The following is a 15,121-nucleotide window of genomic DNA, read 5'->3' on the forward strand; positions in this document are numbered from 1 at the left end:
AAAGAATAAAGCATTTTCCCCCAGTGTTTTGAGTGAATGCTTTCAATTGATCTACATTTAGAATACTAAAGTATATATATATATATTTGGTATGTATACTTTATTTTCTGTCATATATAATGCCTCTAGGATATAGATACTATGATTGTCTCTATTCTATATATAAGTCAACCAGTTTACCATCAGAGACTGTTCACATTCACACTTGTACTAAATGGAAGATCATACCTGTAAATTCAAACAAGTGTCCTTAGAATGCACATTTATCAACACTTGCTCAGTTACTATATAAAGATATTTGCTCTGGTAATGAAGATGAATGAAGACAGCTCTGAAATCACACATCTATGGTTTGTCTACTTCATTTACACTCATTAATTGGGAAGAGTATTAATCAGGGATCTCATCAGAAACAGAATCAACAGAAAGTACTAGTGTAAAAAGGGATTGGCTTACATGCTGAATAGTTCACAATGGCTGTCTGCTGGTTGGAGAGCTGGAAGAACCTGTAGCTGTGCAGTACAAGTAGTGGAAGTCCCAGAACATGAGTACTACCCTAGCCTGTGACCAAGGCTTCTAGAAACTACCTGGAAAATCACTGAAAGAGTCCACTTTGGAAGAGTGAATAATCAAGTGTCCAATATGCTCAGATAACTGAAGCAGTAATCAACAACTCATTCAAGAAGAGTCATACTTGCATCTGCATCTACTTTCCTTTCCTTCCAACTTTTATTACATCCAAACTGCCATCCTATTGGGTGGTTCTGCCCATGGACAAGAGCACCTCCACTTCAGTTAACTATCCCACATTCCAATCATTCTTAAATATGCCCTCATGGACACACCCAAATCCTCTTAAAAAAGTGCATCTTTTAATCTAATCAAGTTGACAATCCAAATTAATCATTACAGGAAGGCTGGAATTATTTACAGTTATGCAATCCTCCCATTTGAATTTACCAAAAATTGTAGAGCATTGAATATGTATCTGACCCTTCACAAGATGATAAAAATTAAAATCAAATAAGATACAGCCTCTGAAAATCACAGAGAGGTAAAAATGGGAAAATATTTTCTATGACACATGGTAAATTTTTTGTACTGCTGCTTAACCTCTGAGTCACATTTCCAGCCCTATTTATATTTCATTTTGAGACAGGGTCTCAGTAAGTTGCTTGGGTCCCTCACTAAGTTGCTAATGCTGGACTTGAATTCATGATATTCCTGACTCAGTCTACATATGATTTTTAAGGTACACAAAATCTGATGAAATATGGCAGACCAGAAATTGAGGGAAAAAAAATCCATTACCTATTGAGTAAAAAGAGGTGATGCCTCTGGAGGGTGTCAGAAGAAAGGAACCAATAGTGATCCACATGCATCCTCAATAGCTTTGTGAATGCTGAGATTGATGGATGTGTCCAGAGCTGTGATAAAGAATTTTTCTTGCTTTTCTCCTCACTTACCATTTGATTCCTTGACCAATAAAATACCATTAGTAAGATATGCATTTTTCTCTGATGTTGTACTTCACATCTCAGGCAGAACCATTCTTCTTCTCTTCCACACCTTCACATTCATTTTACAGCACAGGCTCCAGTCCAAAGATCTGACCATTGGCCTCATGGCTCCATTTCACCTAGAGATGGTGCTCATCATGAAACTCATAGCTAGAGATGTTCTTTTGTCTCATGATTTGGGGGAAGAAATCAAATGTAGATCACTAATCTACTTGCACAGGTTGTTGAGGGGGTTATCCATTTATGCCACCTGTGAGAAGACTGTACCCCAGATGATCAACCTCAGCCCCAGAAGCTCCTGCTTGGCAAGCCTGAAACATAAGTCCACATCAGAGAACATGTACCTTCTTTTTTTGTGGGTCTTCTACATGTCAGTCATTGTCCACATCTCAATCTCTGCTTTTATAAACACCATGGTCAATATGCATGATCTTATATTTATTACTGAATCGTACACAATTTTACCCATAAGTTATTTTCTTCAACATTTATTTTCTACATTGGGAATATTCAGTGATGTGACTTTTGTGGGGTTCATGGGCCTCTTGAGTGGGTACACGGTGACTCCCTTGTGCAAGTGTAAGAGGTATTCCAGCACCTTCATAGTACCATCCTGTCTTTAACTGCATCCCCAGAACAAAGAGCCACACAGTCCATTCTGTTGTTCATGGGTTTCTTTATGTTCCTCTACAGTTTGGACTGCATCATCTCTTCTTCAAGTACTATGCAAAACAATGACCCAGTCCATCATTATAGCCCCATCATGGTGGTTAGCAACTATCCACAATTGGATTGGTTCTTTGTTGTTAATCACTACTGAGAAGTGATTTATAAATTTTTGAAATCCTTATAGCATATACTTCCTTCTGAAGGAGTATACTAAATGTTTTATTATTAAAGATGGATGCGTTCTGTTAATGAGCCACTGAACAGTTTTGTAATCATGACATAGTCTGCATGTATTCTATGTTAAGGAAATACATGGTTTTATAATTTTTAGATTAATTTTTTACTTTGTATATGTGGATTGTAAATATATAATAGATAATTGCATCATTTACCTCTGAGTTGACACAAAATTCTAATTTTCTGCTTGATGTTTTGAAAGGATAAATGGGAGGTGGGTCTAAATTTCATGACTAAATTTAGCCCATAATGATATATATATATATATATATATATATATATATATATATATAATGCATATATATGCCAAAAACACACATGGAGAAAACATAGCCTGTTCAACAAATGGTGCTAGAAAATCTGGAAATCCATATGCAGTAAAATGAAATTAAACCTCTACTTCTCATCCTGCACAAAACTCCACTCAAAATGGATCAAAGACATAGGAATTAGACCAGAGATCCTACACATAGTAGAAGACAAAGTAGGACCAAATCTTCATCATGTTGGTTTAGGATCAGGCTTCCTCAATAAGACTCCCAAAGCACAAGAAATCAAAGAATCAATAAATGGATGCACTCAAACTAAAAAAGCTTTTTCTCAGCAAAGAATACAATGAAGAATGTGAATAGAGAGCCTACAGAGTGGGAGAAAATCTTTTCCACCTGAACTTCAGATAGAGCACTTATCTCCAAAATTTATAAAGAACTTACAAAACTTTACAACAAAAATACAAAGAACTCAATCAATAAATGGGCCAAGGAACTGGATAGACCCATTAAAGAAGTAGACACACAGGCAATTAATAAACATATGAAAATGTGTTCAACATCTCTAGTAATTAGAGAAATGCAAATTAAAACAACTCTAAGATTTCATCTTACTCCAATTCGAATGGCTTTTATGAAGAACACAAATAATAGATGTTGGCCTGGATGTGGGAAAAAAGGCACACTTTTACATTGCTGGTGGAGTTGCAAATTGGTGCGGCTACTCTGGGAAGCAGTATGGAGACTCCTAAGAAAACTTGGAATGAACCCACATTTTACTCTGTCATCCCACTCCTCAGTTTATACCCAAAGGACCTAAAATCAGCAAACTACAGTAAAACAGCCACACCAATGTTTATAGCAGCTGAGTTCATAATAGCTAGATTTTGGAACCAACCTAGATGTCCTTCAACAGATGAATGGATAAAGAACCTCTGGTATATATACACAATGGAATACTATTGAGCAATAAAGAAGAATAATATTATGGCATTTGCAAACAAATGGATGCAATTGGAGAATATAATGCTAAGTGAAATAGGCCAAGCCCAAAAATAAGAGGCTAAATTCTTTCCCTGATAAGTGGAGGATAATATATAATGGGGGTGGGGTGGGAAATGAGTGAATAATGGGGGAACTTTAGAATATGTGGAAAAAATGAGAAGGAGGGGGTATGAAAAATCATGGAATGAGGCAAACATCATTACCTTACGTACATATAGATTACACAAATGGTATGAATCTACATAGTGTACAACTATAGAAATGAAATTATGTACCGCAATTGTGTACAATGAATCAAAATGAAGTCTACAAAAAATTAAAAGCTAAATAAAAAAATTTAAAAAGAGAAAAAGAAAAAAAGAACTCAATTTGGGTAGGAACAACTAAAATGAATAGATAGACTTCTAAAAAATGTACAGCACCTTTCATAAGGTAATAGTCTCATTAGTCTCTTTTTTACCTAATTAAATATGTTAACATGCATCACTATAAATTAATATATGATAAATAAACTGTACTTCTTCATGCTCAATAGAAAAAAAATTGAATTCAGGGATTGAAATGACTATTTGTATTCCTATTCTTATAGTTGCATCATTTAGAGTAGCTGGTGTTAGAAACAACACAGTGTCCCCAGTAGATTAATCTATAATCAAAGTCTGGCCTGGAATTATTTGACTTTCAACAGGAAGGAAATTATGGCATATGGTTCATCACAGATGACCCTTCAAGACCCTATGTCAAATTAAACATATTACAAAAGAAAAAAATATTCTAATATTTCACGTGTAGAAAGTAGAGTTAGATTCTTCTAATTTATAGGGTCAGAAAATAGAGTGGCAGGTTTTAGAGACTCAGAAAAAAGGGCAATGGAAAATTCTGGTTTGAATGACATAGTTAGATTTTGAAAGAAAAAAGTACTGGGGATGGCTGGTAGTTGTAGTTCTACAATAATATGAATGCAGTTAATTCCACTAAAATTTAAAATGATTACTCTTACATCATATATACTTTCTATAATAAACATAGGAATAATAAAATGACATTGGATGTACCTCAGTGGTAAAGCTTCCCAGTAGTGAATCTTTTAAATGTGAAAAAGAACTTAAGCATGATACATAATCAAATGCATGGGAATAAACTCAACAAGGGAAGTGGGAGACATTAACACTGAAAATCTTATTATGTTGAGAGGAATTAAATCAGTTACAAATGCTTGGAAAGATATCCTGTTTATGGATTGAGAGAAACAATATTGTTAAAATGTCCATGCTATTCATAACAATCTACAGAAGGAGGCCATGAGAACTTCTATAGGACAAAGAAGAAGGCATCAAATTTCCTGGGTATTACATACATGTAGTAACTAAAACATTGCTATTCTGGAATAAGAGTAAACATACTGACAAGTGAAACAGGAAGGAAAACCCAGAAAGAAGTCCATACATACACAATCACTCTCTTACTCTTTTCATTTTACCCAGAAATGCATCCACACATACACCATCACCCTTTCATTATAGATGCCAAGAATCTGTAATGGAAAAGGTGAGCCTTTACACCTTTAATGATCTACTCAACAGATGGTGTTTGTGAAACTTCATATCCACATACAGAAGAAATTAGAACTTTATTTTACATCATGCTAAATAAATTAAAGATTGACATGTGGTACCTGAATCTATAACACTCCTATAAGATTATGTGGATACACTTATCAATCTCTACCATCTACTCACACCTAAGGTGTTAGATGTACTAATTACTCTGGTTTTATAATTACAAAATGGATAAATCTATGAAAATATCATATAGCATACCATAAATAGGTACTATTATGGTCAATGCAAAATTTATTTTAAATTTTTATTCTAATTAGATATGTATGACAGCAGCATGCATTTATGTATTTTCATAAATCATAAACAATGGAGTGTAATTTCTCATTTTCTCAGAGGTAATAATGTCTGTTTCACTCTACTATTGTTTCTAGCCCCATACCCCTTCCCCTCTTTCACACCCCTCTACTTAATCTATAGAAACTGCTTTTTCCTAGCATACCCCCTTTATTGTGAATTACCATTTGCATATTCAAGGAAATATTCAACCTTTGGCTTTTTGGGTTTGACTTATTATGCTTAGCCTGATATTCTCCAACTCCATCTATTTGCAAGCATATGCCATGATTTCATTCTACCTTAATGTTGAGTAATATTCCATCACATGTATATATATATATATATATATATATATATACATAAATATATACACATACAAAAATTTTCTTTATTCATGTGTTGAAGGACACCAAGCATAGTTACATAGTGTAGCTATTGTGAGTTCAGCTGCTATAAGCATTGATGTGGCTTCATCACTCAAAAAATTCAACACCAAAAAATAAACCCAATTAATATAATGGCTAAGGAACTGCATAGACAATTCACAGTAAAGGAAATAAAATTGATCAACATGTATATGAAAAAATGTTCAACATCTCAACAAGTAGAGAAATGCAAATCGAAATTACTCTAAGATTTCATCTCACTTCAATCACAATGGCAATTATCAAGAATACAAGCAGAAAAAAATATTGGTGAGAATGGGGGGGGGAAAGGCACACTCAGGCATTTGCTGGTAGGAATGCAAATTGGTGCAACCACTATGGAAAGCAATTTGGAGAATCCCCAGAAAACTTGGAATGGAACCACCAATTGACTCAATTCCTCTGCTTATATCAAAAGGACTTAAAATCAGCAGAATGCAGTAATGCAGTCATAAAAGCAATTATTTTTTATCATATACTGCATTTATTGGTTTGTTTTTGTGATGCTAGGGCTAAAACCAAAGGCTATGCACATGTTCAGCAATGCCTCCAAACTGACCTACATACCAAGTTTAATGCCAAAAAAATATTTTTTAAGTGTGAGGAAAAACTTTAAAGGAAACAAAATAAGGGTGGTGTTGTATACCTGTAATCCCTGTGACTTTATAGAACGTCACTACTTCCATCTAGGAATATCAGGGTCTGAAATAATATCACCAAGGTCCCTGTAGGCCTTGTTATATCTGAGATACCTCTGTTAGGTGTGCTAATAGTAACCATTTTGTCACAGAGGCAGGAGAGAGCCTTGCAAAGGGTCAGTAGGTTGGAAAAGGGTATGAGGACATCTTGATACCAACTCACCCAACCAACCTGCCCAGCACCCACTGAGATTCCAGACAACTGGGGAGCACTTGCTGGGACCTGACAAGAACCTGCTCTACAACTTCTTCCTTAGTAGAGCATCCACTGATTTCCTGGTCCCACTGGTATGGCAATAAACAGGGCCCTTCAGATCCTCAATCCCCAAGCTCCCAACCACCTCCTAGCCACTACCATGGCCCAGCACTTGCAGCTATGTGGCTGGTCCATAGCTCTCAATACCTGGTCTTGATCTGCCCAAGACAGAAATATTTACCTGGAGAGGCACTGAGATCCCAGCACTCAGCCCCCAGGATGTCTAGGGAGAGAAGTTCCTGATTAGTAAGTCAAAAGGGTGGAGGCAGGAGAGATACAATTTATTTTTATTTTTATTTTTTTTTGCAGTGCTGGGGATTGAACCCAGGGCCTTGTGCTTGCAAAGCAAGCACTCTACCAACTGAGCTATCTCCCCAGCCCCTAGGAGAGATACAATTTAGAGACTGATTTAGAGACCAGGTACTGTGGGGCCCACAAGTGAGGTAAAGGGCTAAGACTAGGGTCCTGCCTAAAAAGAGTGGGCCCCAAAAGAGACTCTTTATTTGAAGGCTTCCAGTGGGACAGGCAATTGCTATACCCCACCTCCAGGAGTCCTCCAAGTCTATTCCTCCCACTGTAGTAACTCTTACCATCCTGAGGGTGGAGTTACCAACAAATTCCAGAGAACCACACTTATCAGATGAGAAGGTAAAGAGAGAAGAGGATTCCCAATGGAAATAACTGTTCAATCTTCCTTCAAGGCTCCTTTATTACCCTAATATATTTCTCATTGCCTGCTCTCATAAGTCAGCATTTATAAAATCAAGTACTTTTTATGCATCAGGACTGGGAGATTTGAATAGTGTAGTATAGTTTGGTTGTATATCCTTTGTTTTTTTCATGTTTCTCCTTTATTTCTTTTTTTTTTACTCACTCTCCTTTCCACTTATTTATGTGTTTCCTTGGAGTCTCTTTCTCTTTTTTCCTGCTAACAACTAACTTCTTTTGATTCCACTTTCACACTTTTTATGACCAATCACCTCTATAATCTCACCTCCTGCCTCAATAACACCACATACTACACCCCTCACCTGATCTCTATCCACCATTAGAATTGTATACCTTATTGCAAAAATAACATTGTAGATGATAATTGAACACATCATCTCTGCTTATTGTGACAAAACTGTTAACATTTTAAGAAGGGATATTTTGTTTAAGATTCTTATTATTTGCATTGGGTAATGTCAATATTCATCTCTCCTGTTTTTTTTTTTTTTTTTTTTTTTGTGGTGCTGGAGATTGAACCCAGGGCCCTGTGCTTGTGAGGCAAGCCCTGTACCAACTGAGCTTTCTCCCCAGTCGTGATCTCTCCCTTAAAGGTCAAGTATTGGAAACATGTAGGAACACTTTAAATCTCTAAGGTGGAAATTGTCATACCTCATATCTGCATTGCAAGGGGGAAAGACACATGAACAACATGAGAAAACAAGGGAAGAATACACACCAAACAAATCAAGATGCTATATTAATAGAATATATTGACAGCACTATAGAAGAAATGTTAGAAATGGAATTCAGAATGAACTAATTAAAATGATCTGTAAAATAAAGAAGATATAAGTGAACAAATTCAAGCAATGAACCATCACTTTAATAAACAGTTAAAAGGTCAAATATAGGAAATGAAAGATTATTTGAATACAGAGATGGAGATTCTAAGAAAAAGAAGCAGAAATCCTTGAAATAAAGGAAAAAATAAAATTAAAATCTCAGTGGAAAGCATCACAAACAGACTAGATCACTTGGAAGATGGAACCTCAGACAATGAAGACAAAATATTTTATCTTGAAAATAAAGTTCACTACAAGGAGAAGATTGAAAGAAATCATGAACAGAACCTCCAAGAATTATGAGATAACATGAAAAGGACAAATTTAAGAATTATTTGGATTGAGAAAGACACATAGTTACAAACCAAATGAATGAAAAATCTGCTCAATGAAATAATGTCACAAAATTTTCCAAACCTCAAGAATGAAATGGAAAATGAATTCCAAGAGGTTTACAGAACACCAAATGTATAAAATTACATTTTTATACAGACCCACGCTAAGGCCCATTATAATGAAAATGTCTAACATACAAAGTAAAGATAGAATTTTAAAGTCTGTGAGAGAAAGCCATCAGATTACATATACGGGGAATCAAATATGAACAAAAGCCTATCACAATTGATGTCGGTATGACCAGAATGAAGTCAAACCATACAAATCACCAAAAAGGACTGACTTTTTAATGTCCATACTTTTATTATTTATTAACTGATTACACTAATAACTTTTAACTTTTTACATCATGATTTATGGCACCCAAATGACAAAATATAGCTAATAAATACATGCATTATTTTATGTAATTAGATTTATTTTTGGTAAACTTTACATACATTCTAGTGGCACATTTAAAAATACAATATACAAGTGGCTGGGCCCTCCTCCCTCTGCAACCTGTGGGGAGGTGCTCCTGCTATTGCTTTGGCTTGTCTCGAAGATCCTTGCTGGCATATTACTGAATATTTTTGTTGAACCTGCTTAAGAATTCAGAGAAACTGCTGAGTGACCACTGGAGGAAAGGTCTAATCTTACAGGTGACTGATATTCCACAGTAGAACAAGCTCCTAGGTATTTGTAAATGATTCTTCTGAAACTAATGTGTCACTGCTACAAGCCTCTATTGATGGAGACTAAACTTCTCTAAGAATCTTCAGGAAAGTGGCTTTGACTCAAATACTCATGACAGCAGAGACAGGACAGGCATTCACCTTGCAGCAGCCTGAGGAAAAGTAGCCATCTGCCAGCTGTTGCATTAATTTGCTGCTGATCTGCTGGCCACAGATTATCAAGGAAACACGGCTCTTCACCTCTGTGGCCATGTGGATTCCATCCAATTCTTAGCAATGAATGGACTCAAAATTGATATATGCAATCATAAATTGTGATGACTTCAGTTCTGGCAAAGTACAGGGGAGTGAATAAAGATGTTATCTGAGTGCTGCAATCTCTGGAAGAACAGGAGGTAAAAGGATTTCACAGAGGAACCCACTTGAAACTGGAGACCATGCAGATGGCTGAGAGTGACAGTACCATGGAAAGCCATTCTCTCCTCAATCCTATCCTACAGCCAGGTGAAGGGTTTCTGTCCAGCTTTTGAACCACTTGGCAGGAATTTGTAGAGGATTTGGGCTTCTGGAGGGTCCTGTTCCTGATCTTTGCCATTGCTTTGCTGTCTGTTGGTATTGCCTACTACGTGAGTGAAGTGCTGCCCTTCGTGGAAAACTAGCCTGAACTGGTGCATTAAAGGAGCTCAAAGAGGTGAGGCCAATGCCTATTTCTTGGCTCCCAACATTGATTCCTGATTTCTCAAAATTTTTTTTGGTGCAAGGCACTGAGTGCTAAACATTTTTCTTTAGTCACTTTTACTTATTGTAATCCTTTTAGAAGAACAATGTGTTCATTTGAACTTCATACTATAGTCAACTATAGTGCATCCTAATGCTACCTCTGACTCAACCTGACTTCTTAAGAAAATCTGCCCATAGCCTTGTGTAACAAAAACATGGAAATGACTAGAGAATAGAAGCTAAGGGAGGAGAAGTCCTTAGAATAGAAACCTTACCCTGATCTTGGACTGACTGATGTATCCAAAAAGGAAAAAAAAAGCCATCCCTTTATGAATGTTTTGGGTGGTGGGTTTAGTTTCATTTATTTTTGCAAGAGCTCCTTTTTTCTTTTTATTCACTTTCTCTGGGGAAAGGACAAAACTTTGAACTCAGAGTACATTTTAAAAATCCTGTATGGCACATTAATATTGCCAGAATCTGTTTGGTTTATTTTAATATTTTGAAGTCTAATCACACACACATGCACACAAAAAACAACTTTCAAAATGAGCTATATTTTCTTCAAACCGGATTGATTTAATCTTTGCTTTAGGGTGATTTTGATTTATTGCAAACTGCATTGCTTGTTAGTGTCTGTGAAAAATCAGCTTTAGGAGTTCATTTTGCTCACTTTCTACTTTGCCCTTGTGTATATTTTGGAGGTGTCCTGTTCCTCAAAATTGCAGTCAGAAAACTCTTTTTCTGCTGAATTCTTAGCAGGGGAAATAATTCTAATATTTAATGTCACTAGAATTCTGTAGTGCTATTACAGTGGAAATGTCAGTTTATAAGCTAGCTGTGCATCACTGTTGTATCATAATTATTTAATGGGCAGTCCTATTTAGAGCCCTGTCAGACTTGTCATTGCAGTCCCATCCACATTGGTGGCTCTTGGATGGTAGGAACAGGTGGAGTACTCAGTCAACAGCCCTAAGGCATACTGTACTGTCGTAAGCTTTTTATGACTCATAACATTATATACATTAAAATCTGACCTCCAAAATATATTGTGGCTTTCAGCAGTGTGTGTGAAGGCCTCTTTTGTTAATGTTTCTATATGTATAAATTCTTTTGTTATTACAAAAGAATCTGAATGCTTAATAATTGTTCATTGAGTGAAGTCTGAAAACTGAAGTGAAAGAATTGATGGTTTTATTTTCTAGAACCACAGGATCTAAGATACTGCTAGTTGAATTGTTTCTAGAATTAGAAATCACAGTTAGAGTAGAATTGGTAATTGTGATTCTTTTTGCTCCTTGATATTTCCTCCTTTGTATTTATATATATCTGGTATTGAAGCTTTTTTCTTTTGTGTGTCTTTATTCTCCCCTAAAATGTTGTCTTAAAATTTCCAATTTACTGCTTTGTTTCAGGGTCATTTTGCAAAGTCTTCCTTTTATGTTAGATACCAACAAAATTAATCATACTTGGTATAAATAGATCATAAGAAAAAAGAACTCATATTCAAAGTGTATTTAGAATGAAAGCTTTACATTTGTTTATAACTCTAAATATACAAAACTGGTAAATATATGTAAACATATCACACTTTTTTAAAAAATTAATGTTACCTTTTTAAGTGCTGATTTCTTTGTATTCTCTCATTCAGTATTAAGTAAAACCACCAATAAAATATTTATAAATTCTTGGGCTGAGGCTATAGCTCAGTTGGTAGAGTGCCTGCCTTGCATGCACAATGCCCTGGGTTCAATCCCCAGCACCAAAAAAAAAAAAAAAAAAAAAAAAAGGAACACAACATACTATCCAAATATGGTGGCCGGCACACAATTGTAATACCTGTGACTCAGGAGGCTGAGACAGAAGGGGTGCCTGTTGCAGACCAACACTGGCAATTTAGCAAGACACTAACTAAAAAAAAGAAAAAGAAAAAGAGCTGATGGCATTGACCAATGGTAAAGTCCACGGGGCTCAATTACCAATACAAAATAAAAATAATAATATTATAGACTACACCCATGGTGTTGTACAGAACACTTGACTTTTGACCATTTTAATGAATACTTGCTAAGCTGGGGACATAGCTCAGTTGGTAGAGTGCCTTGCAAGCATGAGGCTCTGGGTTCAATCCTCAGCAGCACATAAAAATAAAATCAAATAAATCTTTGACTGACATTATCTCTAATAGCTCCCAAATTATGGCTCCTAAATTCAACTTGTTCAGATTTCACATAAGTAAAGTGAAGTAACAATTGACTTTTTATCCTATTTTTTTCCTCTTCTTTTCTTTTATGGAGGAAGTGTATTTGGGATTGAATACAGGGGAAGTTTTCCACTGAGTTACTTCCCCAGTACCTTCCGCTTTTTTAAAAAATTATTCTTATTAGATTTTATGGGGTGCTGAGGATTGAAATCACTAGGATCACACATGGTAGGAAACTGCTTTAGCACTGAACTTCAACCACAGTCCCCCCAGGCCTTTCCTAGATTGTTTCCTTTTAAGACAGGATATCACCAAGAAACTTCCAATCATACTGCCTCAGATTCCCACTTCTCTGGGAATATAGACATGTGTCTTTTTATCTGAGTTATTTTTTATTTATTTAGTAACTTCTAAATATTTTTAAAGTAACTATAATCATCTATTCTAAGCTTATTTTTAAGTAGAAAAATCTCAGTGGAAATTATAGCACTCAAAGAAAAAAGGGAAACTTGGATTAATCAAAGCAACAATAGAGAACTACTAGGAAAAGACCATAAGAATGTGAAAGGTACGAATTTACTACACAAGACTAAATAACCATTTCTGTGATACTCAATGTGCTGATTAAGAATTAAAGTAAATGAAAATTAAAACAACTCGACAATTTCATCTTACTCCATTTGCAATGACTACTACCAAAAATACAAATAACAATACATGTTTTTCCTGGATTAGAGGAAAAAAAGCACACTTTTACATTGCTGGTGGAGTTTCAAATTGGAATGGACCTACCTTTTGACCAAGTTATCTCACTCCTTGGTTTATACCCAAAGGATTTAAAATTAGCATACTACAGTAACACAGTTACCTTAATATTTATAGCAGCTCAATTCCAATAGCTAGATTATGGAACCAATCTAGATGCCCTTCAATAGATGAATGGATAAAGAAACTGTGGTATATATAGACAATGGAATATTATTCAACCATAAAGAAGAATAATATTTAGCATTTGCAGATAAATGTATGGAACTGGAGAATATCATGCTTTGTGAAATAAGCCAATCCCAAAAAACCAAAGGCTGAATATTTTTCTTGACAAGGAATGATGATATATAATGGGATGGGTAGGTGGGGGCTGAGAAAAGATTGTAGGAACATTAGATTGTGTAGAAGGAAATGAGAGAAGGGGGTATGAAAAATGGTGGAATGAGACAGACATCACTACCCTATGTACAGATATGATTACACAAATGGTATAAATCTACATTGTGCACAAATAGAAAGAAAAAGATGTACCCCATTTGTGTACAATGAATCAAAATGAAGTCTGTAAAAACTTTAAAAATTAATAAAATTTAGTAATAAAAATTTTAAAAAGAACTAAGGTAAATAAAATTGAGAGAAAAACGTTACTAATAGAGATCAGCAGACATTATGTACAGGAAATATTCCTTAAGAAATAAGGTCAGAAAACTGAAAATGTGAGGAAGGAAAGCTATCAATGTTAAGAAGCACAATCAATTCCAACAAGGATAAACACAAAACCATTCCAAATAAAGCACATATAATCAAAGTTTGTATCACTTACAAAGACACCTATATAATTATTAGTTGATTTTTTATTGGAAGACTTCCAAAAAGAATTGGAATATACAATCTGATGAATGAAAGAAAAAAAAAGAAAAAAAAAAAACTAACATCCATAAATACTGTATCCAATACCACTATTTTTCAATAGTAAAGATAAAGAAAACAGCAAGATACACAAATGCTGAAAAGATTTGACTTCCAGATCTGTCCTGGAAGAAATTCTAGAGAATTCTTTCAATTGAAAGTAAAATAAATCTTCAAAGAACAAATCATTTGAAATCTCAAAACTGTCTGACAAAAGAGCAAATGCACACAAAAATGAATTCTATTACACTGAAATGATGATACATCACACAATTTTGCTATAGAATTTCAAAGACAAAAGGAAGGCTGTCATAAACCTTTTAATTAGTGTACAATATGGAAATAGCTATAAAATCAATAAAAAGATTAAGAGGACAACCAAAGGTGTTGACTTTTATATGGAATTGAAGTAAATTTACTATCAATACTAAATGCAGTTTAAACTTAAACTGTTTTACATAATCCCAAATTAATTGCATAATAACCATAAAATATATAAAGGGAATATGGTGAGACTTTAAAGTATGTCACAATAAAAATCTATGTACAAAAAATTAACACAAGGGGCTTGGGATAAGGCTCAGCTGGTAGAGTGCTTCCTTGCAAGTACAAGGCCCTGGGTTCAATCCCCAGCACTGAAAAAAAAAAATAAACACAAAGTCAGGAAACAACTATAACAACTGGAAAAAAATGATTTGCAAAGCAACAGTAATAAGCTCATTATTTTCAGTAATTTATCTAAGTATAAATGGATTATTATTAAACACCAATCAGAACACAAAACATGACTCATAGGATTAAATCTATAAATTCCTGCTTCATCTGTACATGAGATTTTATTTAAATTTATGGCCAATTGTAGTAAAAGTGAAATGATGAAAAGGATATTACATACAAAGATGGAAAAAGAAATCAGAGATGGTA

The 15,121-nt window shown here is 34.9% G+C and overlaps 1 pseudogene across 1 annotated transcript; it reads left to right on the plus strand.

The window, feature by feature from the left end:
* Positions 1-9,154: 9,154 nt before the first annotated feature.
* Positions 9,155-10,277, plus strand: LOC306670442 (ankyrin repeat domain-containing protein 46-like; annotated as a pseudogene). The gene is made up of 2 exons: positions 9,155-9,160; positions 9,602-10,277. The product of its transcript is annotated as an ankyrin repeat domain-containing protein 46-like (transcript).
* The last annotated feature ends 4,844 nt before the right edge of the window (positions 10,278-15,121 follow it).

The sequence above is a fragment of the Sciurus vulgaris genome, assembly GCF_902686455.1.
Source record: "Sciurus vulgaris genome assembly, chromosome: 10".
NCBI classification, from domain to species: domain Eukaryota; kingdom Metazoa; phylum Chordata; class Mammalia; order Rodentia; family Sciuridae; genus Sciurus; species Sciurus vulgaris.